The sequence below is a fragment of the Cherax quadricarinatus genome, chromosome 37 (assembly GCF_038502225.1).
Source record: "Cherax quadricarinatus isolate ZL_2023a chromosome 37, ASM3850222v1, whole genome shotgun sequence".
Classification (NCBI taxonomy): domain Eukaryota; kingdom Metazoa; phylum Arthropoda; class Malacostraca; order Decapoda; family Parastacidae; genus Cherax; species Cherax quadricarinatus.
The window spans coordinates 25,505,265-25,530,281 of NC_091328.1; positions in this window are offsets into that span (position 1 = coordinate 25,505,265).

The following is a 25,017-nucleotide window of genomic DNA, read 5'->3' on the forward strand; positions in this document are numbered from 1 at the left end:
AGTTTAAGACTGATGTTATTCACAGTGGATGTATTTTAATGACTGGAAAGCGTTAAACCACTGTGGGTCATACAGCCTCTGTGGAATATCATGGATTCGGGTTCGAACCAAGCAGGGGAAGGATAAATCATGTTTCTTGGATCAAGAGCCCCTCACTAGCATCAAGGCAAAGTAATGGAAAATAATATTAAGGCATTTCGAGATTAAAAGTAGGAATACGGCAGGTACATACATTCCATTAATAATTACAATCATTATTCTGAGTAAGATACAAGAATGTTAAAATTTTGAAAACGATCACACGAAAAGAAAATCTGGAAATGGATTTGTGCAACGTTGTCAATAAAGCTTAACGTATATAAATAGGCCAGCAAATCTTGTGCTAAAAATTCTGAATACTGAATAAAAAAGTTGAAAGAAATGGTAAATGTTGATGAGAATGTTTCGAGAATAGGAAATTCTGTTTTTACTTTATTAGATTTCTTTGATCATTTATATCTTGTTTCTATTCTCAAGTTTTTGAGGAAAATTAAACTTGACCAAAATTAGTTTAAAATGACTAATTGGCACCCATATATATCTAAATTAATAAAAAAATACTTTCAATTAAGAGAAAATGGCTTTTGTAATTTATCCGTTTTAAAAGAAGCATTTTCTAGTTATTATATGGGAAACAATTTATTTGATAAAGTTGGTAAAGGTTTCTTTTTTAATAAAACCCATCAATGGTAAAAGTTTGAAGTCGATCAGAGAAGGCATTCTCAAGTATTTGATCTGAGCCTAACGATTTCAAACTTGCATATACTGAGATTAAACTCGTGGAGTATCAACCTTCTTACAGAATACACCTTCAAAATTTTGAATTCAGTCAGAAAAGGCACTCTTTAGTGACCGGGACTGATAGCCATAAATGACCATAATTTTTAAAGGGGTGGACCGGTAAGCCAGCGGAAGGCCTCGGTCAGATGACCAAAAGCTCCAAAGGCGGGTCTTCATCTGACCAAGACCCGCGTCAGGAAACACTTGTTCTGTTTCCTGACGAACCTTACCTAACTTAACCTAACCGGGACTGATGCCTCCCAATACATCAGTAACATAGCGTTCAGGAGAACACCATGTGTGAAAATTTGAAGCCGATCGGATGAATAATTCTCCAGTTATATCACGGATTCCATTTTTTATAATATACTGACGATTTTTCTATATAAAAACAGTATTTATGGCAACTTAATGTCGTAAGCTGCCATTAAATACTGAAATCATTCACAAGAAGCAAACTAAAGTTAAACGTGAATCAATGGAAATAAAAATTTCACTAATATTTTACTTTCCTGAAATTCACTCTCCACTGTCGTCCAGCTAGGAGGAGTCTTAGCACGTTGGAAGCTATACTGCTGAGGACTTCTGAGGCTATTGAAGCTATTGCAGGATGCTGGGAATGGGTTAAAGCCGTTCTTCGATTATACCTAAGTATTATTATTATTATTATCATTATTATTATTATTATTATTGCTTCACTATTATTTTCTTTATCATCATTAATAATAATTTACCGAGCCCAATCAGAAGAACATTACCATTGTCACTCCTTCCTGGAAGCTATGACCAACACTGTCTACAAACACTTGGGTACTAAGCTACTCTCAGGGAAAACTGGTGTAAAGAAAAAAACTTAATCTCCACTCGCCCCAAGACTGAATCTTGGTTTCTTTCATGAGAGCCAGGCCCTCTACATCTGAACTATGAGCCATCTTAGTTTTAGTGGAATTCCACATTTATAAAAGAGGACATGCACGCACATTCCCTGAAAGAGCAAAGCGCCTCAGTAGATGAGTCTACAATAAAGGTACAACTAGAACGAATGCGTTAGACACCAAACTAGAGAGAACGGTTTAATCAGAGCTCTAGAAACCTTGTTGCAGGAGAAGTGAGGAAACCGCTGCCCTTGACTCAGGCTAACGAGGAGCTGCCTGCAATTACCCTACTTGCTACTGGTGATTACCAGACTCATTTCCAGGTAACAAGCTGTCGTAACTCACAGGGGAGGGAAGGGAGAAAGTGCAAGAAGAGATGCTGTTGGTGCTGGAGGCGAAACAACCTTATAGTCACACAGCCTTAATGGTACTCACAGATCAATGGATACATACACCGACCAACAGGTAGCTACGATTACAGATCAACAGGTATGTATGCATACGGATCATCAGGTCGTTACACAACAGGGAGCAACTCGCACACAGACCAACAAGCAGCTGCACCCAGAGACCAACAGATAGCTACAAGCCCACCAACAGATATCTTCACACACAAGGCCAACAGGAAGCTACACTTAAATAGACTGGAAGATAAATACCTTAATACATACTAACAGGAAGATTCACACACACCAACAGCAGACACAGATAAACGGTAACTATACACAGACAAGCAGGAAGTTACACACGCACACTACAGACAGCGATGCGTACATTGTACTGTTCTCACGGAACTAGACATAGTGATGCAGGATCTAATCCCTGTTAGCCACAGTTCATTTAAATATTTCTTCAGCCATAAAGTTGTTAAGAAGTGGAATAGTCTGGAAAACCAGGTAGTGGAGGTGGGTACCATACATAGCTTTAAGATAGAGCTCATGTAGCGGGGAGAGAGTGTACCTAGTGGCTACCAGTGCAGAGTCGGGGCCAGGAGCTTTGAATCGACCCCTGCAACCACAATTAGGAGAGAACAATTAGGTGAGTACACACACACACACAGGACAGGACTACAAAGGGAAGTGGCCATGCTGCAAGCCTGGTTCAACAACTGGCTCCTGCAGTTTAACCATGCCAAGTGCAAAGTCATGAAGATCGGGGAAAGGAAAAAAAGACCGCAGACAGAGTGAAGTCTAGGGGACCAAAGACCGCGAACCTCACTCAAGGAAAAGGATCTTGGGGTGACCATAATACTGAGCACATCTCCTGAGGTGCACGTCAACCAAATAATTGTTGCAGCATATGGGCGACTAGCAAACCTAAGATCAGCGTTCCGACACCTCATTAAGGAATCGTTCAGGACTCTGTACACAGTGTACATGAGGCCCACGCTGGAGTATGCAGCACAAGTTTGAAACCCATACCTGATCAACAACGTCAAGAGAAAGTGCAAAGATTTGCAAAGAGACTAGTCCCGGAGCTAAGGGGCATGTCCTACAAGGAGAGGTTAAGGGAAATCGACCTGACGACACTGAAAGACAGGAGAGAAAAGGGGGGACATGATAAAGACATATAAAATACTGAGAGGAATTCACGAAGTGGACAGAGACAGGATGTTCCAGAGATGGGACACAGTAACGAGGGATCACAACTGGAAGTTGAAGACTAAAATGTGTCACAGGGATGATAGGAAGTATTTCTTCAGTAATAAAGTTGTCAGGAAGTGGAATAATCTGCAGAGTGATGTAGTGGAGGCAGGATCCATACATAGCTTTAAGAAGAGGTATAATAAAGTTCATGAAGCAGTGCCGATGCTTTCTTACCTCAGAGTCACATAGTGCCACACTACCTTTACTTTCAAGTCACACAGTTCCGCCATTTCACTATTTTCTGCTCACGCAGTAGCGCTGTGTACTTACTTTCAGTGGCGCTGTGTACTTACTTTCAGTGGCGCTGTGTACTTACTTTCAGTGGCGCTGTGTACTTACTTTCAGTGGCGCTGTGTACTTACTTTCAGTGGCGCTGTGTACTTTCAGTAGCGCTGTGTACTTACTTTCAGTGGCGCTATGTACTTACTTTCAGTGGCGCTGTGTACTTACTTTCAGTAGCGCTGTGTACTTACTTTCAGTGGCGCTGTGTACTTACTTTCAGTGGCGCTGTGTACTTACTTTCAGTAGCGCTGTGTACTTACTTTCAGTGGCGCTGTGTACTTACTTTCAGTGGCGCTGTGTACTTACTTTCAGTGGCACTGTGTACTTACTTTCAGTGGCGCTGTGTACTTACTTTCAGTAGCGCTGTGTACTTACTTTCAGTGGCGCTGTGTACTTACTATCAGTGGCGCTGTGTACTTACTTTCAGTGGCACTGTGTACTTACTTTCAGTGGCGCTGTGTACTTACTTTCAGTGGCGCTGTGTACTTACTTTCAGCGGCGCTGTGTACTTACTTTCAGTGGCGCTGTGTACTTTCAGTGGCGCTGTGTACTTACTTTCAGTGGCGCTGTGTACTTACTTTCAGTAGCGCTGTGCACTTACTTTCAGTGGCGCTGTGTACTTACTATCAGTGGCGCTGTGTACTTACTTTCAGTGGCGCTGTGTACTTACTTTCAGTGGCGCTGTGTACTTACTATCAGTGGCGCTGTGTATTACTTTCAGTGGCACTGTGTACTTACTTTCAGTGGTGCTGTGTACTTTCAGTGGCGCTGTGTGCTTACTTTCAGTGGCGCTGTGTACTTACTTTCAGTGGCGCTGTGTACTTACTTTCAGTGGCGCTGTGTACTTACTTTCAGTGGCGCTGTGTACTTACTTTCAGTGTCGCTGTGTACTTACTTTCAGTGGCGCTGTGTACTTTCAGTGTCGCTGTGTACTTACTTTCAGTGGCGCTGTGTACTTTCAGTGTCGCTGTGTACTTTCAGTGGCGCTGTGTACTTTCAGTGGCGCTGTGTACTTACTTTCAGTAGGACTGTGTACTTACTTTCATTGGAACTGTGTACTTACTTTGTGGTGCTGTGTACTTACTTTCAGTGGCGCTGTGTACTTTCAGTGGTGCTGTGTACTTACTTTCAGTGGCGCTGTGTACTTTCAGTGGTGCTGTGTACTTACTTTCAGTAGGACTGTGTACTTACTTTCAGTGGAGCTGTGTACTTACTTTCAGTGGCGCTGTGTACTTACTTTCAGTGGCGCTGTGTACTTACTTTCAGTGGCGCTGTGTGCTTACTTTCAGTGGCGCTGTGTACTTTCAGTGGCGCTGTGTACTTACTTTCAGTAGGACTGTGTACTTACTTTCATTGGAACTGTGTACTTACTTTCAGTGGCGCTGTGTACTTACTTTCAGTGGCGCTGTGTACTTTCAGTGGCGCTGTGTACTTACTTTCAGTGGCGCTGTGTACTTCCAGTGGTGCTGTGTACTTACTTCCAGTAGGACTGTGTACTTACCTTCAGTGTCGCTGTGTACTTACTTTCAGTGGCGCTGTGTACTTTCAGTGTCGCTGTGTACTTTCAGTGGCGCTGTGTACTTACTTTCAGTGGCGCTGTGTACTTACTTTCAGTGGCGCTGTGTACTTACTTTCAGTGGTGCTGTGTACTTACTTTCAGTGGCGCTGTGTACTTACTTTCAGTGGCGCTGTGTACTTACTTTCAGTGGCGCTGTGTACTTACTTTCAGTGGCGCTGTGTACTTACTTTCAGTGGCGCTGTGTACTTACTTTCAGTGGCGCTGTGTACTTACTTTCAGTGGCGCTGTGTACTTACTTTCAGTGGCGCTGAGTACTTACTTTCAGTGGCGCTGTGTACTTTCAGTGGCGCTGTGTACTTACTTTCAGTGGCGCTGTGTACTTACTTTCAGTGGCGCTGTGTACTTTCAGTGGCGCTGTGTACTTACTTTCAGTAGGACTGTGTACTTACTTTCAGTGGAGCTGTGTACTTACTTTGTGGTGCTGTGTACTTTCCGTGGCGCTGTGTACTTACTTTCAGTGGCGCTGTGTACTTTCAGTGGTGCTGTGTACTTACTTTCAGTAGGACTGTGTACTTTCAGTGGAGCTGTGTACTTACTTTCAGTGGCGCTGTGTACTTACTTTCAGTGGCGCTGTGTACTTTCAGTGGTGCTGTGTACTTTCAGTAGGACTGTGTACTTTCAGTGGAGCTGTGTACCTACTTTCAGTGGCGCTGTGTACTTTCAGTGTCGCTGTGTACTTACTTTCAGTGGCGCTGTGTACTTACTTTCAGTGGCGCTGTGTACTTACTTTCAGTGGCGCTGTGTACTTACTTTCAGTGGCGCTGTGTACTTCCAGGAACACATTGCTACTGTGTCCTTACAATAATTCCAGGTTACACTGTACAACTGCTTGTTTACTTCACGGTCCCAAAATGACACTGTTACCTCACCACAGGATCACACAATAGAACTGTTTCGTTACTTCCAGGTTACGCAGTGCCAATATTTCTTTACTTCCAGGTCACACAGTGAATTCTTTCATTTACATTTCTGTTATTTATATTCTTGTCTACAATATTTTAACCAGTTTTGGTTTGGCCTGTCCTAAAAAACAGGCAGTAAACAGCCTGTTCATCAATTTTTAGTTATGGTATTTCATGGTTTGTTGAATTTTGTTGTGTAGCTGCTGCTGCTGCCATATATATTTCGTGTGCCAATGATATCTCTCCAATTTTATACAGAACCTATCTCAGAGGAATATTTTCTCACCAATTACTAGTTCAAACAAATGAAAAGTTTCACTCAAGCTGAGAAGGATTAAATAAACTTAATGTTTAGAGAAAATTATATTTAGATGTCGAACGGTGAGAGACTATATTGTTCACATCTTTAAAGTAAACAGTTAAGATGAAAATGTTACATCACTCCCTCTATGGCAATTTTTGAGAGCAATTCATCTATGCAAAGAGAGATTAATTATCTTCACTCATTGTCTGCATCGCTATTGGGCCGTGCAGACCTCCTGCGCAAACGCTCTTCAGTTCCCTGACAGCAGTAGTGTGAGGTGGTGCTTGTCGCGCCTCTGTCGTCAGACCAGGAGAACTACTATTAGTCAACATGGCGTGCAGTTACAGACGCAGGATTAACACTGTCGGTGTTGAACTTCTCAGTGGGGCAATAACGCCAGCCTCAGCCCAGGTATTACTACCTAAAATAATCAGAGACACGTATGGCATTCAGGATGGAGAGTTGTACGGCGTAGCATTGAACGGAGCACGTAGATTTTTTGTGAAACTGCTCTCAGCAACGGTTTACGAGTCGTTGGTCAACCGTTTTCAGGACGTAAGTCTTGATGCAACACCAGCTGTGCGTGTGAGGATGATCGATGTATCCAGACATTATACATGGATTAAATTGCGTAATGTCCCCTTTGAGGCGGATGAGGCAGATATCAGAAACGTATTTGAGGAATACGGAACTGTTCATTTGGCCCAGCATGGTAAGTGGGTGTCGGGTGCCTACACAGGTATGCCGGAGGGCACTTTTAACCTAAAAATGTCATTGCGACACCCCATACCGTCTTACGTGTACCTAAAGGAATTCAGGACACAGGTCATGGTGTCATACGCGGGGCAAAGGCGTACCTGCCGACTATGTGGGGAATATGATCACATAGCGGCGGAGTGTGGGAAGCGGCAACGAGCTCCTGGCCCAGAGGCGGAGACATCCGCTTCTACACCAGGGGAAGCAAGTGTTGATCAACGACGTGAAGGAGGGCGTGGTCGTCTATGGAGCGAGATAGTGGATGAGGCGTATAAGGCTGGGGGAGAGGGTGAGGCCCTTGACCAGTTACCTGGTCCAGACACACTTCCAGTGGATCGAGTTGAGCAAAAAGTACAGGAGGAAGTGTTGGAAATTGAGGAGGAATTAGCCGAGGTTTTGAAGTCCTTGTCACCGCCTGAGGAGGTGGCTGCTCCTGGCAGGGTAGAAGAAGATGAGGTGAAGGCTGTGGGGCATCAACAACAGAACTATTCGGACGAAGGGAGTGACAGCGTGACTGAGGTGTCACCGAGATCTTTGTCACTGTGTACAGTGGAGGTAGAGGTACATTGTGAGGCATCCCCAGACCAAGCCATGGAGGATGCGCCTGTCACAAGAAAGAGAGCCGCTGCATCGGATTCAGATGATGTCCTAACGCCGGCGCAGAGGACTGGGAAGCAAATATGGGCAGAAGGTGAAGGTAGTGGTGGCCATGACAGGAGGCACCGAAAGAAGGGGGGGGGGGGGAGAGAGGGAAGTGTGCAGGTGACAAGTGGTCCCACACGTTCTGGTGGCCATCGGAAGAGTGAAGAGAGGAGGCAGGGGTGGAAACTCTAATAGGCCTCCGGTGTATGACAGTAAACGTTAATGGTTTGTGTAATAGTGTAAAGAGAGAATGGTTTCGAGAGTTTCTGAATAAATTTAGAGTGGATGTTGTGTTCCTACAGGAGCACAATTTTAAGGAGGGTAGGGTGTTGGAGATGGAGGGGTTTCAGGTGGTAACCCTGCCATCTGCCCGTTTAAAAGGGGGGGTGGGTATCTTAATTAGGGAGGCGAGCCCGTTTGTTTTGCAGAGAAGTGAGGGGGGGGAGGGGGAAGGGTGTTGCGCGTAGATGGTTTGTGGATGGGAAAACGTGTGGCTTTTATTAGTGTATATGCGCCGGCAGAGAATAATGTACAGGTGAAGCAGGAGTTTGTGTGCGAGGACCTTGTGTTTTTTTTCCGTGCATTACCGGAGGTGGCAATAGTAGGAGGTGATTGGAACTGCGTCATTAGGAGGGCTGATGTGGAACCAAAAGGGGCAGGTTATGTGTCGGTGGCCCTACAAGATTTATTGAGGGATATTAGGTTAAGAGACGCATTCGAGGGGGGGGCGTGGGAGACAGAGCATACATTTGTTAGGAGAGGGTATGCAGCGAGGTTAGATAGAGTGTATCTTTCTCACGGGGTTGTAGTGAGAGCTTTCAAAACTGTTGAAGTTGCATGGTCAGATCATAGAGCAGTGTTGGTGGAGGTTGGGTGGGAGGCGCTTGCAGAAATATACAGGAGTTACTGGAAATTAAATATAAGTGCATTGAGTGATGAGGAGGGGTTAGAGGGATTTTCTGTCCTATGGAAGGAGCTTAGTGAGGAGGCACAGGGAGTGGAAGATGTCGTACAATGGTGGGATTGTGTTGCCAAGGAAAGGATTAGGAAATATTATGTGGGGGTGGGCAAACGTATAAATGATTTTAAATATGGGCTTTCAAATTATCTGGAGGACAGGTTAAGGGGCTGTTATGAGAAGGGGGCTGTGGGGGGCAACTATCCTATGGATGAAATTGTCGAGGTCAAGGGGAGACTGAGGGAGTTACAAAATGAGAGGTTTCAAGCGGTAAGGGTGCAGGCAGGGGTAGAGGAGGTGCTTTGGGGTGACAAACCATCGGCGTGTGTGTTGCGACGTCAAAAACAAAGACAGCAGGTTACAGCTATTCCGAGGTTAGAGGTACACGAGATGGCGGGGGGTTATAGAATGGGTCAGGAGATACTACTAACTACAAAAGGAATGTGTGTGTATGCGGATAAATGGTATGAAGGGTATTGGACAAGTGGGAAGGTGGGAAATGTGGATTTAGAGAAGGTGTGTGAGTATGTGACGTGTAATTTAGGGAATAGTGATAGAAAGGCTTTAGGGGGGGTAATAACAGAGGAGGAAATAGAGTTGGCTTTAAGGGGAATGAGGAAAGGTAAAGCACCGGGAATAGACGGTCTCCCGGCTGAATTTTATCTCCAACATTGGGAGGTGATAAGGGGTTTCATGGGTAGGTTATTTAATCAGATGAAGGAGAAGGGTGTGATGGGGGACAAGCAAGCAACAGCAGTTGTAGTGTTGGTCCCGAAGGGTAAGGGGCAGCACACCCTCAAGGAGTACCGTGCCATATCCCTGTTATGTGCTGATTATAAGTTGTTCGCTAAAGTCTTGGGTAATAGGTTCAAATGTGTGGTAGGGAGAGTGGTTTCGAAAACGCAGTATGGTTTGCCTGGAAGGTCGATGATTGAGGGTCATGGAATACTGAGAAGTTTTGTGGAGTCAAAAGGGGGGGGAGGGAGGGCGGCGTTGTTGGCTTTAGACTGGCAGGGGGCCTATGACAGGGTGGAACGAGGAGCATTGGGAGCTATACTTAGGAGGCAGGGTTATGGGGATGAAATAGTTAATTGGGTAACCACGTTGTACAATGGTGCCAAGATGAGGGTACAGATTAATGGATGCTTGGGGGAGGGGATTGTAATGGGTAGGGGACTTAGTCAGGGGTGTCCCATGTCACAAATGTTGTTTGCGTGCATTCAGGACCCCTTCTATAGAATGGTTGAACGTTGTGTATGTGACACGAGTGGAGGTGGGGGGGGTAGGGTAGGGAAAGTGTGGCCGGGAATAATAGGATACGTAGACGATACAACAGTCCTGGTTCGGGAGGGGATGACGTTGGGTGTTTTGGATGCTGTTGTGCAACAGTTCGGAAATGCAACAGGGATGCAGGTACATAGAGAGAAGTCAATGATCATGGGGTTGGGTGATTGGGTGGAGGGGGGGGGGAGATGTAACGTTGTGAGAAAACAAACGGTGTCTTTAAAAATTTGTGGTATCACCTATAAGGGTGATTTGGAAGCTGCTCGGGAGGAAAACTCGAATAGATTAATGGAAAGGATTCAGGGGCGTCTGGGTGCATTGCGACCTCATCATCTGACTCTCGTGCAACGAGTGATTGTTATAAACGTATTATTGTATAGTAAGGTTTGGCACGTAGCAGCCGTGTTCCCATTAACAGGGACGGCGATTGTGGGAATTCTGAGACGAGTGTTTAACTTTTTGTGGGGTTCAAGGTGCGATTGGCTGAGGAGAGAGGTTGTAATGTTACCTGTGCGCCAGGGTGGGTTGGGGTTGATGGATCTGAGGAGGAGGATTAAATGTGTGTTTCTTAAATGGGAGGTTTTGCGCGAAGGTGTGAGTGGAGGGCAGCTGGGAAAAGTACATGATAGGTTGGGTAAGTTGTATGGTGGTGTGGAGTTGAGGGAATGTGAAACTATTTTGAGGGCTTTGATGTTGGTTAGAGAACCCAGGAAAATTCGAGTAGGGGTTTTGTGTAAGCTGCTTGCAGACAGGATTGTTGTACCAGTTGAGGGATTGTTCCCCATGTACGCATGGACGAGTATTTGGTATAGGTTTAGCAGGTTGAAGTTAAAGCCTAGGGTAAGGGAGGTAATGTATCGTTTTTTGCATGGCATACTACCGTCGGGGGAGGTTTTAAGAACCAGAGGGGTAATTGTGGGCGGAAGGTGTGGAATCTGTGGGGAGGATGAGACGGCGTTCCATGCTGTATACTTTTGTGGGGAACTGGAGGGTGTTAGGTATTGGTTAAGTAGGGTAGTACAGGGGGTGGGGGGCAGAGGGGTGTCGGTTCTGCGTGCACTAAGCCTAGATGTGGGAGGGTTCGATGAGAGTGTTATACGAGCTTTGGATTATATAATAGTGGATTATATATATATATCGTGGGTGATGAGGGGGAGGGGGAATTGTGAGGTGCGGAGGCGGGTACTAGCGGTAACGGTTTATCGTACGATGTGTCGTAATAGAGAACTGTATGGGAGGAGGTGGGAGAAGGATTTTTCGGAAGGGTATAGAATGTTAACGTTAGGTTTTCTCATCAATCTACGACTTGGGCTGAGTGAGTAAGGGGGGGGGGGTTGGGGATTACATACGGGAAGGGGGTTTTCAGGGGGACACAGCGGGGTCGCCTCCTGGGGAGGGGTGTGAGTGTAGGTGTATGTGGGTATATGAAGGTGTAGATGAGTGGCATACATGTATGTAGCATGCAAGTGGGCACAGAAACCAAAGATGATATCAAGTAATTACGTAGTACCTGAATGGAAAATTCTGTGTTTGATGTGTCAGGGTCGTCATGACCTTCTTCATGAATTAAGTGTGAATGGTGTCAAGATTATAGTTTTAAGACCGTGAAGAGCTTTAGGGCTTATGTAGAGTGTGCGTTTATAGCCTTTATTGGGCATAAATCATGTGCGATAATTGTATCGCGATGAGAGGTTATTAAATTATGTTTGTGTTTAGTGTTGTGGGTTTTTAGCGAGTGTACTGTCTTTATTTTAGCATTATATAATGTGCTCATCCAGTTGCTGCTAGATGGAACGATATTGACTTCCATAAATTTGTAATGCCTCGTTAAAAGTTTGTAATGGGACAGTATGGTTTAGTCTCTTACTTTATATAATGTGCTCAGCCGGTGGAAGAGGCTGTATTAATATTTAGTAATATTTGTTAATATTTATTTAGTATAAGTGTGAGGCTTAGGATTTGATTTTTGATTTAGGATTTGATTTTGATTTTGATTTTGATTTTGATTTTGATTTTGATTTGATTTGATTTGATTTGTTTTGATTTGATTTTGATTTTTTTCAATGCTTAAAAAGAGATTGTAGTGAGGCACGTATGTATGTGCTTAGGTACTTCTTATTGTATAGGGGTTAATTTTGGGAAGAGTATGTGATTGTTTTTAACTGAGATTGGGATGTAAGGTTATTACTCTGTTTATCTCCTGTGAAGGTTGTGAACCTTTGTCATATGTCCGTCATACTATGTTAACTATACAAATCTGAAAGTTGTATATAGTTTATATTTTATATAGTTTATATAGTTATAGTTTATTTTGTTTATCATAGTATGTTATATGGAAAAGTTTGTGTGTATATGGGTAACCTCTTTTATGTCAATTACAATGTGTTGTTAATAATTGGCTAGTGTATGTTGTGCAGGATTGAGGATCCTACTGTATCCATTTTATATCTTAATTTAATATCAAGCTGTAAAGTTTTTAAATAAAATATAAAAAAAAAAATTATCTTCACTGATATTTTATACGTTAAAAATTCTTCTTAGTGGATGCTGGAAAAATAAAAAAAAATTTTTTTGCCTTCTTTTGGCCCAGGCAATGGACTTGATCAAATCACAAACCTGGATAAAGAGTACGTGAGTATATATAAGGTGGAGAGTCAGGTGGAGAATGTTGGGTTGGTTGGATTTTTTATTATTTTTCCTAACGTGTCGATATTTTATATCATTGATCTCTTTAGTGGATGCTCATGAGATTTATGACCCGATGTGGTGAGATGACATCCACAGACCTCAAGTGATGCACTGATCGTTAGGTCTTGTCCTGATATAAGCAGGTCTCTCATATTTGGTGCAGCCTCGTGCTTATGATTGAATAGATAATAATAATAATAATAATAATAATAATAATAATTACGATTACTGAATGATGCATCAAGTATTTTGGCGATAAATATATATCAAAGCATTCTATATAAGTGGGTTAAGTCTCCGATACAGTTTTATGTCGCGCAGTAGAAAAAAAAATGACAAAAGCTTAACATCACCTAAAGTAACCCAGCATTTTCAAACAAAATCTAAAGTAGCCTAACATCACCTGATATTATATGGACAGAATTGAAAATAGCGAATCTTTATAGTTTTTTCTGCTACATATTTTGTGCCTGGCCAGGCGCGTCGACAGACTGAATGCTAACTGTTGACTGGTAATGGTGTGGTATACCAGCCAAATTGTGCGTAATATTTTTGTTAATATCTTCTAACATAATTTACCCATGAAGTAACGATTTATTCCGTGGTGTAAACAGCGTACACTTATCGTAAACTATTAAAGAATGACCGAGTCCGCAGAGAAACAACTTTTAATTATAGAGCAATAATAATAATAATAATAATAATAATAATAATAATAATAACTATTATTATTATTATTATTATTATTATTATTATTATTATTATTATTATTATTTTCCACATATTTACTGTTATCAAACGGTTTAAATTGTTTTATTTGCCTTTGCTTTTTCTATGTAATTTTTACCGGCGAATAAAAAAAATTCCTCTTCTCTCTTCAAATTTCTTGCTGCTTGTTCTCTGTTTAAATATGTAACTAGTTTAGTCTACTTAAATTGTCCCCTTCTTCCTTTTTTTTACCTTTTTTATTCTTAATATTTCAATATTTCTGTCCTGAATTTCATTTTCCTAGTGATTTTGTGCTTTTATAGATTTACTCATGAATTTTGTTCAGTTCTTTCTCATTCATAATTTTATCATATCTTACGTTTTTCCTTAACCTTTGTATTCAATGCTTCTGTTTTTTATCGGTTTCCTGTAGTTGTCGTTTCTTTGTCTGCTGCTCAGGCCTAAATATTCTTGCAGACTATGATCTTTTATTTTTTGCTATTTTATTCTTGTGTTTTTTACTTGTTTCACTATTACTAACAGCCACTATGTCTAGATTTTGATAAACTTTTTTTTTATTTCTCCATATAGAATACATCTATCTGCATCTTTTCTACACTTCCATATTTCTTGTATAGATATCTATTTCAATAGACAATTACATAGTGAGCCAGTATCTTAGGCTCACTAATTTTCAGTTATATTTCGTACTGTAACATTATCATTTGATTTCCTGGTTGTGTTGTCATGTACTTTCTGCCCAATTTCTCAAGATATTTTAATTAAGATAATTTTAGATATTAGGGTATTCTCTCGTGAATGGGCTGGTCAAATAATAAATATGTCGAGCTAATATGAGTATATGAATATATTGTGAACTACCGCTGACCTGCCACATAAATGACAAAAATAGAGTTGTAACTGTTAAATGTGAAGAAAATTTAAATATGGCATAACAGTGATGTTAAAATTTGAGCAAGTTCATATAACTACCCGTTAACGTATTACAAATGTGTACAGGATTTTACCAGATGATGGAGGAGAGGCAAAGGTTATCCAGAGAGGGTATCTAAGGTTAGAATCTGGGCATGACTAGAGTGGTCAGTATGATGGAGATAACATGACTGATCCAGAGTTGCCACACAGCGAGAGGACAATAATAAAGGTGACAATGAAGGTAAACGTAACATGGATGGGCCAGGGCTTCAGAGCCAGGATTACAGAAGCTTAGGTTCGGTTAGCTAAGATTTGTCAGGAAACAGGACAAGTGTCTTAGTCATATGATGAACCGTCACTGGAGATTTTGGTCATATAACCGAGGCCTTACTCTGGCCTTACCGGCCCACCCCTTTACAAATAATGGGTATGAAAATAACCATTTTCTTTCTACAGAAGGTTGACAGGGTTATGCAGAATAGGAAGTGCCACTAATGGCAAATATTCAAACCTCTACAGATTACTGAGATCTACACTGAGATGTACGGTGGGGGACTTGGACCTGCCGCGCATGGGCCAGTAGACCTGCTGCAGTGTTCCTTCTTTCGTATATAACCTTCTTTTACACTCATTGGTGCTAAAAGTTGTTAAAGTACTTGCAAATGGGTATTTCTGCCAAGAAGCACAGCAATTTATATACTTTTTAATCTTTGTTTACCTGTGATACTATAGCATGCATATTTTTGTATAGTGTTCATGGAGACTAGTAGGCTAGTGTAGTCCATGGTGGTAATAATGGTAGAATTACCGACAAAATGTTATGTAAATGGGCACAGATGCAACTAATGTGACATTTCATCGTGGTAACGTTTCACTCTCTAGGAACTTTGTCAAGCAGGTGTCTTGACAACGGCTGAGTGAAACGTTGCCACAATAAAAAGTCACATTAGATGCATCTTTGTCCATTTACCAGAGGAAGGTATCCTCGAGTTATATAATCTCAGTCCCTTTTGCTAATGCAAGCGATTGGAATAATGCATCAGGAAATTATGTCCTAATCATAAGTATTTTGAGCAAGTGAGAAGGGTAGCACAGCTGGGCCTCACTGGCACATCATGGAGGGGTCAGAGATGTCAGGGTACGTGTACACTACAGGCCCTAGGCTACTGCGAAGCTTTTCGGAAATGACCTCTTCTTCGGATTTTTTTTTTAATATTCATCGCATTTCTTTAAAAAAGAACATAATTCGGGGAACATTTTAGTGATTAAATATTGGTTCTATTATTTTCCTACACCGAGTTATCAGAAATCACGTATTTCGCCAGAATACAATTTGTCGTCAAAAATATTTGAATATTTTACTTTGTTTTGGTGTTTTATGGGTAGTTTTCCACTTATTAAAGTAAAATATTGATTATTATGGAACTGTCTGGGACAAAAATAATTGTCAGAAGAAAAATTGTATAAATTTGAAGAGGCAAAACATTTTATTTCTTGGTCAACGATCATCTCGGAAAATATTTGCTTGTTCGTACGTTTATTTTCATTATTTATTGAAGAATCATAAAAATTATTTGTGATATTATTTAAGAAGTCATTGCTCATAAACTCCATATTATACTTTCAATATCTTAATCAAAATATTTGATAGCATTGCTTTTTATTGAATTTAAAAAAAAGTATAAATTAAAAAAAAAAGTATAAAACAGGTTTATATATTTTTATACTTTCCACATCTAAAATTTACTGAACCCATTGTTAATCGTAAATACTCATCTACAACACTCTTGTTATGTTCAATTTTGCCGTCTGTATACACGAGTGTTGCCATATGAAAAAACCATTCTTTTTTACTTTTATTTTCGTGGCTATATATACCATGGACCTTTCGCAACATCATATTCCCATATAGAAATATATTCAATAAAAAATAAAAAAATCTTTCAATATATAAAAAAGACCTGTAGGGCACTAGCCATGAGCCCTTTAGTTGAATAACAGAAGCCACAGCGGCGACTGATACAGATAATGGAGGTGAACCAGGAAGGGATGGTTTATATAATGGAATTTTTAACGAGTGACAAGTGTTTCTATGACGTTCCAGTGACATGTTTAGTAATGTTATACCTTCTGACTGAAGTCCATCAACACATACGTTGTCCCTGGCTGATTTCAAGAGCAGTAAATATTATATGAGGTTCCTGCTAACTGTCTCTTATTGTTTATAGTTATTAAATACAGAAACCTCCGAGAGTTTTTCTTTACCCTCAGGTTACTGGTTCTCTCTTCTTTTTTTTTTTAACACAGGGTTTGACAAGGTTAGGTTAAGGATCCCTAGCTTTATTGACAAGCTATTTACAGGTTAAGGATTCCTAACTCTATTGGCAAGCTAAGAGCTGTTACCTACATCAGCTCAGTTGAAAGCATTTTTATTGTTATGAGACATACAAGTAGGGAACAGGATGAAGTTGAAGCCATCTGTGGGTCAGCAATTTCATTTGATTAACTGACTTTATCTCGTTGACATCATAATGCTGTACGAATGTGTTCCAGACTCGAGTCATCCTGGAGATAAATGATCTCAGATGAAGTGATGTTCTGGAGAAGGGTACAGCCAGAGTGAAGTTGCTGGTTTCTGCCCGTCTTGTGGTATAGAAGCTTGCTTCACGCTGTCCTCGAAGTAGATACTTGCAGCTAGCCAAGGAGGGTCCCTTGCTGGATCAGGAACTTGAATTTTGGTAGCAAAGTGTTCGGGCAAAGTGGTCCTCTTTCTCTTGACTACTAGTAGAGATGGTCCCATCCTGTCGATTTAGAGGTGGAATGAGCTCATCAGGCAGATGACCTTGTCTGTCCTTGACCAGGGACCACCAGGTTTTGAGCCTACCCTACCTGATGCTAGCTTTCTTTTTGTGTCCACCTCCCATTTAGCAATGGCCCACTTTTTAACGTCACCCATATACCTACAGGCTTGCCTGTGCAAGCCCCTCTCTCTCTCTCTCTCTCTCTCTCTCTCTCTCTCTCTCACACACACACACACACACACACACACACACACACACACACAGGTTAAGAGAAATCATCCTGACGACACTAGAGAACAGGAGGGATAGGGAGGACATGATAACGACATGTAAAATACTGAGAGGATTTGACAAGGTGGATAGCGACAGAATGTTTCAGAGATGGGACACAACAACAAGGTGTCACATTCAGAAGTTGAAAACTCAGATGAGTCACAGGGATATTAGTAAGTATTCTTCAGTAATAGAGTTGTCAGAAAGTACAGAATCTGAAGACTGATGTAGTGGAGGCAGGATCCATACATAGCTTGAAGGAAAGGTTCTGTGAAGCTCATGTAGAAGGGAGAGAATGGACCTAGTAACGACCAGCGAAGAGCCGGGGGCCAGGATCTATGCTTCGACCCCTTCAGCCACATCTAGGTGAGTAGACACATACATACACGGAGCCAGGATTTGTGAATCAATCCCTGCAACCACAAACAGGTGAGCACACACATATGCACGGCCGGCACTGAGAGCTTAGAGCAGTACTCCCTATATTTGGGGTCTACCCTAGGAGCGTGCAAGTGGTCAGTGTACGGGACACATTTAGCGAACAAATCCACAAGCGTGTAACAAAGTTCCCAAAGTCAGAAATGTGAAGTGAGAACCACCATTCCCTAAGTTAATTTAAAAGTGCCGGAATTTCCTAAAAGCAGTGAAGGTCAGCCAGGCCTAGAATCAGGCACCTGATGTTAGCAGAAACAGTGAGGATCAGGCAGGCCTAGAGTCACGCACCTGGTGTTAGCAGAAACAGTGAGGATCAGACAGGCCTAGAGTCACGCACCTGGTGTTAGCAGAAACAGTGGGGATCAGCCAGGCCTAGAGTCAGGCACCTGGTGTTAGCAGAAACAGTGAGGATCAGCCAGGCCTAGAGTCAGGCACCTGGTGATAGAAGAAACAGTGAGGATCAGCCAGGCCTAGAGTCAGGCACCTGGTGTTAGCAGAAACAGTGAGGATCAGCCAGGCCTAGAATCAGGCACCTGGTGTTAGCGGAAACAGTGAGAATCAGCCAGGCATGGAGTCAGGCACTTGGTGTTAGCAGAAACAGTGGGGATCAGCCAGGCCTAGAGTCAGGCACCTGGTGTTAGCAGAAACAGTGAGTATCAGCCAGGACTAGAGTCAGGCACTTGGTGTTAACAGAAATAGTGAGGATCAGCCAGGCCTAGAATTAGGCACTTGGTGTTGGCAGAAACAGTGAGGATTAGCCAGGCCTGGAGTCAGGTACCTGGTGTTAGCAGAAAAAGTGAGGATCAACCAGGCATGGAGTCAGGAACCTGGTGTTAGCAGAAACAGTGAGGATCTGCCAGGCCTGGAGTCAGGCACCTGGTGCTAGCAGAAACAGTGAGAATCAGCCAGGCCTGGTGTTAGCAGAAGCAGTGAGGATCAGCCAGACCTGAAGTCAGGCACCTGGTGTTGGCAGAAGAGGGTCATATTGACACCAACACTTATCACCACTTATCTTTCCGTTTTGTGGTGTGACCATAAAACAGAAAGATAAGTGCAAATATCTGGACAGTGATGGTCGTAAAGCAACGACAAGTTAGCTTACTGAGTGAACAGTAAAAGACAACTAACAATGAGTGGGTAAGCAGGATAAGAAAACAAACCAGGAGAGATAGCAACCATGAACCATTAACCCCACGCAATTTGGTGTTGTCAGTAACAAGGTGTCCACATAAGCAGGTAATAGGAGAGAATATCAGAACAGCGGACTGTGAATAATTTAGCAGTGTTGTGAATGACAAAGCCTGGTCACAGACCGGGCCGCGGGGACGTTGACTCCTTGAGCTCTCTCCAGATATAATCCAAGTATGACGAGTGGAGTGCACAGAAAACCCAAAAAATAGTGAATATAGAAAATCTAGAGACACCTGCCGTGGAACCGTTCATCAAAATGGTACCTAGCAAGGATGGTACCTAGCAAGGATGGTACCTAGCAATGAAGGTACCTAGTAAGGATGGTACCTAGGAATGATGGTACTTAGCATGGATTGTACCTAGCAGGGATCAAGGGGGACTCAGTGGCTCCTCGCTTCCAGTCGCAAGTAACTCAATATGTATTAATTAGGAAACAGGTTAGTAAATACGAATTAATAATAGAGCAAGAGAGATTTTTAACCCTTCAGAAGGTAGCGGGTTTAGAGAACGGCCTATTGTTACACGCAGTGACCAACCCTTCCCTCATGCACCACCCACACGAGCACAGGCTCGTGTACAAACGTTTACACACACACAGTCACACACACACACACACACACACACACACACACACACACACACACACACACACACACACACACACACATACACACACACACACACACACACACACACACACACACACACACACACACACACACACACACACACACACACACACACACACACACACACACACACACACACACACACACACACACACACACACACACACACACACACACACACACAAAGACAGGATGTTCCAGAGTTTGGACACAGTAACAAGGGGGCAGAGTTGGAAGCTAAAGACACAGATGAATCACAAGGATGTTAGGAAGTACACACACACACACACACACACACACACACACACACACACACACACACACACACACACACATACACACACACACACACATACACACACACACACAGGAGGCCAAGGCAAGAGTACGACGAGAGCAATAGAGCGATGGTTGACACACTGGCTAGAGTGGCCAGAAGAGCTCATGCATGCAGGGCAAAGCTCCTGATCATGGGTGACTTTAACCACAAGGAGATCGATTGGGAGAACTTGGGCCCACATGGGGGCCAAGATACATGGAGGGCTAAGATGATGGAGGTGGTACTGGAAAACTTCATGTGCCAACACGTAAGGGACACTACAAGAGAGAGAGGAGAGGATGAACCAGCAAGGCTGGACTTAGTATTCACCTTGAGTAGTGCAGATATCGAGGACATCACATATGAAAGACCCCTTGGGGCCAGTGACCATGTGGTTTTAAGCTTCGAATACACAGTAGAGCTACAAGTGGAGGGAGAAGCAGGAAGGCCAGGACGAATGAAGCCAAACTACAAGAAAGGGGACTACACAGGAATGAGGAACTACCTGAACGGGGTTCAGTGGGACAGAGAACTGGCAGGGAAGCCAGTTAATGAGATGATGGAATATGTAGCAACAAAATGCAAGGAGGCTGAGGAGAGGTTTGTACCCAAGGGTAACAGGATTAATGAAAAAGCCAGGATGAGCCCATGGTTTACCCAAAGGTGCAGGGAGGCAAAAACCAAGTGTGCTAGGGAATGGAAGAAATATAGAAGGCAAAGGACCCAGGAGAATAAGGAGAACAGTCGTAGAGCCAGAAACGAATATGCACAGATAAGAAGGGAGGCCCAAAGACAATATGAAAATGACATAGCAGCGAAAGCCAAATCTGACCCGAAACTGTTGTACAGCCACATCAGGAGGAAAACAACAGTCAAGGACCAGGTAATCAGGCTAAGGAAGGAAGGAGGAGAGACAACAAGAAATGACCGTGAAGTATGTGAAGAACTCAACAAGAGTTTCAAAGAAGTGTTCACAGAGGAGACAGAAGGGACTCCAGAAAGACGGAGAGGTGGGGCACACCACCAAGTGCTGGACACAGTGCACACAACCGAGGAAGAAGTGAAGAGGCTTCTGAGTGAGCTAGATACCTCAAAGGCAATGGGGCCAGATAACATCTCCCCATGGGTATTGAGAGAGGGAGCAGAGGCGCTATGTGTACCCCTAACAACAATATTCAATACATCTATCGAAACAGGGAGATTGCCTGAGGCATGGAAGACAGCAAATGTAGTCCCAATCTTTAAAAAAGGAGACAGACATGAAGCATTAAACTACAGACCAGTGTCACTGACATGTATAGTATGCAAAATCATGGAGAAGATTATAAGGAGAAGAGTGGTGGAACACCTAGAAAGGAATGATCTCATCAACAGCAGCCAACATGGTTTCAGGGACGGGAAATCCTGTGTCACAAACCTACTGGAGTTCTATGACATGGTGACAGCAGTAAGACAAGAGAGAGAGGGGTGGGTGGATTGCATTTTCTTGGACTGCAAGAAGGCGTTTGACACAGTTCCACACAAGAGATTGGTGCAAAAACTGGAGGACCAAGCAGGGATAACAGGGAAGGCACTACAATGGATCAGGGAATACTTGTCAGGAAGACAGCAGCGAGTCATGGTACGTGGCGAGGTGTCAGAGTGGGCACCTGTGACCAGCGTTGTCCTGCAGGGGTCAGTCCTAGGACCAGTGCTGTTTCTGGTATTTGTGAACGACATGACGGAAAGAATAGACTCTGAGGTGTCCCTGTTTGCAGATGACGTGAAGTTGATGAGAAGAATTCACTCGATCGAAGACCAGGCAGAACTACAAAGGGATCTGGACAGGCTGCAGACCTGGTCCAGCAATTGGCTCCTGGAGTTCAATCCCACCAAGTGCAAAGTCATGAAGATTGGGGAAGGGCAAAGAAGGCCGCAGACGGAGTACAGTCTAGGGGGTCAGAGACTACAAACCTCACTCAAGGAAAAAGATCTTGGGGTGAGTATAACACCAGGCACATCTCCTGAAGCGCACATCAACCAAATAACTGCTGCAGCATATGGGCGCCTAGCAAATCTCAGAACAGCATTCCGACATCTTAATAAGGAATCATTCAGGACCCTGTACACCGTGTACGTTAGGCCCATATTGGAGTATGCGGCACCAGTTTGGAACCCACACCTAGCCAAGCACGTGAAGAAACTAGAGAAAGTGCAAAGGTTTGCAACAAGACTAGTCCCAGAGCTAAGAGGTATGTCCTACGAGGAGAGGTTAAGGGAAATCAACCTGACGACACTGGAGGACAGGAGAGATAGGGGGGACATGATAACGACATACAAAATACTGAGAGGAATTGACAAGGTGGACAAAGACAGGATGTTCCAGAGATTGGACACAGTAACAAGGGGACACAGTTGGAAGCTGAAGACACAGATGAATCACAGGGATGTTAGGAAGTATTTCTTCAGCCACAGAGTAGTCAGTAAGTGGAATAGTTTGGGAAGCGATGTAGTGGAGGCAGGATCCATACATAGCTTTAAGCAGAGGTATGATAAAGCTCACGGCTCAGGGAGAGTGACCTAGTAGCGATCAGTGAAAATGCGGGGCCAGGAGCTCGGACTCGACCCCCGCAACCTCAACTAGGTGAGTACAACTAGGTGAGTACACACACACACACACACACACACACACACACACACACACACACATACACACATACACACACACACACAAACACACACACACACACACAAACACACACACACACACACACACACACACAGAACGACATGACGAAAGGGTTAGACTCAGAAGTGTCCCTGTTTGCAGATGATGTGAAGTTAATGAGGAGAATTAAATCTGATGAGGACCAGGCAGGACTTCAAAGAGACCTGGACAGACTGGACACCTGGTCCAGCAAATGGCTTCTCGAATTTAATCCTGCCAAATGCAAAGTCATGAAGATAGGGGACGGGCACAGAAGACCACAGACAGAGTATAGGCTAGGTGGCCAAAGACTGCAAACCTCACTCAAGGAGAAAGATCTTAAGGTGAGTATAACACCGAGCATGTCTCCGGAAGCACACATCAATCAGATAACTGCTGCAGCATATGGGCGCCTGGCAAACCTGAGAACAGCATTCCGATACCTTAGTAAGGAATCATTCAAGACACTGTACACCGTGTATGTCAGGCCCATACTGGAGTATGCAGCACCTGTTTGGAACCCGCACTTGATAAAGCACGTCAAGAAACTAGAGAAAGTACAAAGGTTTGCGACAAGGTTAGCTCCAGAGCTAAGGGGAATGTCCTATGAAGAAAGATTAAGGGAAATAGGCCTGACGACACTGGAGGACAGGAGGGTCAGGGGAGACATGATAACGACATATAAAATACTGCGTGGAATAGACAAGGTGGACAAAGACAGGATGTTCCAGGGAGGGGACACAGAAACAAGAGGCCACAATTGGAAGTTGAAGACACAAATGAGTCAGAGAGATAGTAGGAAGTATTTCTTCAGTCATAGAGTTGTAAGGCAGTGGAATAGCCTAGAAAATGACGTAGTGGAGGCAGGAACCATACACAGTTTTAAGACGAGGTTTGATAAAGCTCATGGAGCGGGGAGAGAGAGGGCCTAGTAGCAACCGGTGAAGAGGCGGGGCCAGGAGCTAGGACTCGACCCCTGCAACCACAAATAGGTGAGTACAAATAGGTGAGTACATAGGAGACAGAAGGGACTCCAGAAAGACGGAGAGGTGGGGCACACCACCAAGTGCTGGACACAGTGCACACAACCGAGGAAGAAGTGAAGAGGCTTCTGAGTGAGCTAGATACCTCAAAGGCAATGGGGCCAGATAACATCTCCCCATGGGTATTGAGAGAGGGAGCAGAGGCGCTATGTGTACCCCTAACAACAATATTCAATACATCTATCGAAACAGGGAGATTGCCTGAGGCATGGAAGACAGCAAATGTAGTCCCAATCTTTAAAAAAGGAGACAGACATGAAGCATTAAACTACAGACCAGTGTCACTGACATGTATAGTATGCAAAATCATGGAGAAGATTATCAGGAGAAGAGTGGTGGAACACCTAGAAAGGAATGATCTCATCAACAGCAGCCAACATGGTTTCAGGGACGGGAAATCCTGTGTCACAAACCTACTGGAGTTCTATGACATGGTGACAGCAGTAAGACAAGAGAGAGAGGGGTGGGTGGATTGCATTTTCTTGGACTGCAAGAAGGCGTTTGACACAGTTCCACACAAGAGATTGGTGCAAAAACTGGAGGACCAAGCAGGGATAACAGGGAAGGCACTACAATGGATCAGGGAATACTTGTCAGGAAGACAGCAGCGAGTCATGGTACGTGGCGAGGTGTCAGAGTGGGCACCTGTGACCAGCGGGGTCCCGCAGGGGTCAGTCCTAGGACCAGTGCTGTTTCTGGTATTTGTGAACGACATGACAGAAGGAATAGACTCTGAGGTGTCCCTGTTTGCAGATGACGTGAAGTTGATGAGAAGAATTCACTCGATCGAAGACCAGGCAGAACTACAAAGGGATCTGGACAGGCTGAAGACCTGGTCCAGCAATTGGCTCCTGGAGTTCAATCCCACCAAGTGCAAAGTCATGAAGATTGGGGAAGGGCAAAGAAGGCCGCAGACGGAGTACAGTCTAGGGGGTCAGAGACTACAAACCTCACTCAAGGAAAAAGATCTTGGGGTGAGTATAACACCAGGCACATCTCCTGAAGCGCACATCAACCAAATAACTGCTGCAGCATATGGGCGCCTAGCAAACCTCAGAACAGCATTCCGACATCTTAATAAGGAATCATTCAGGACCCTGTACACCGTGTACGTTAGGCCCATATTGGAGTATGCGGCACCAGTTTGGAACCCACAACTAGAGAAAGTGCAAAGGTTTGCAACAAGACTAGTCCCAGAGCTAAGAGGTATGTCCTACGAGGAGAGGTTAAGGGAAATCAACCTGACGACACTGGAGGACAG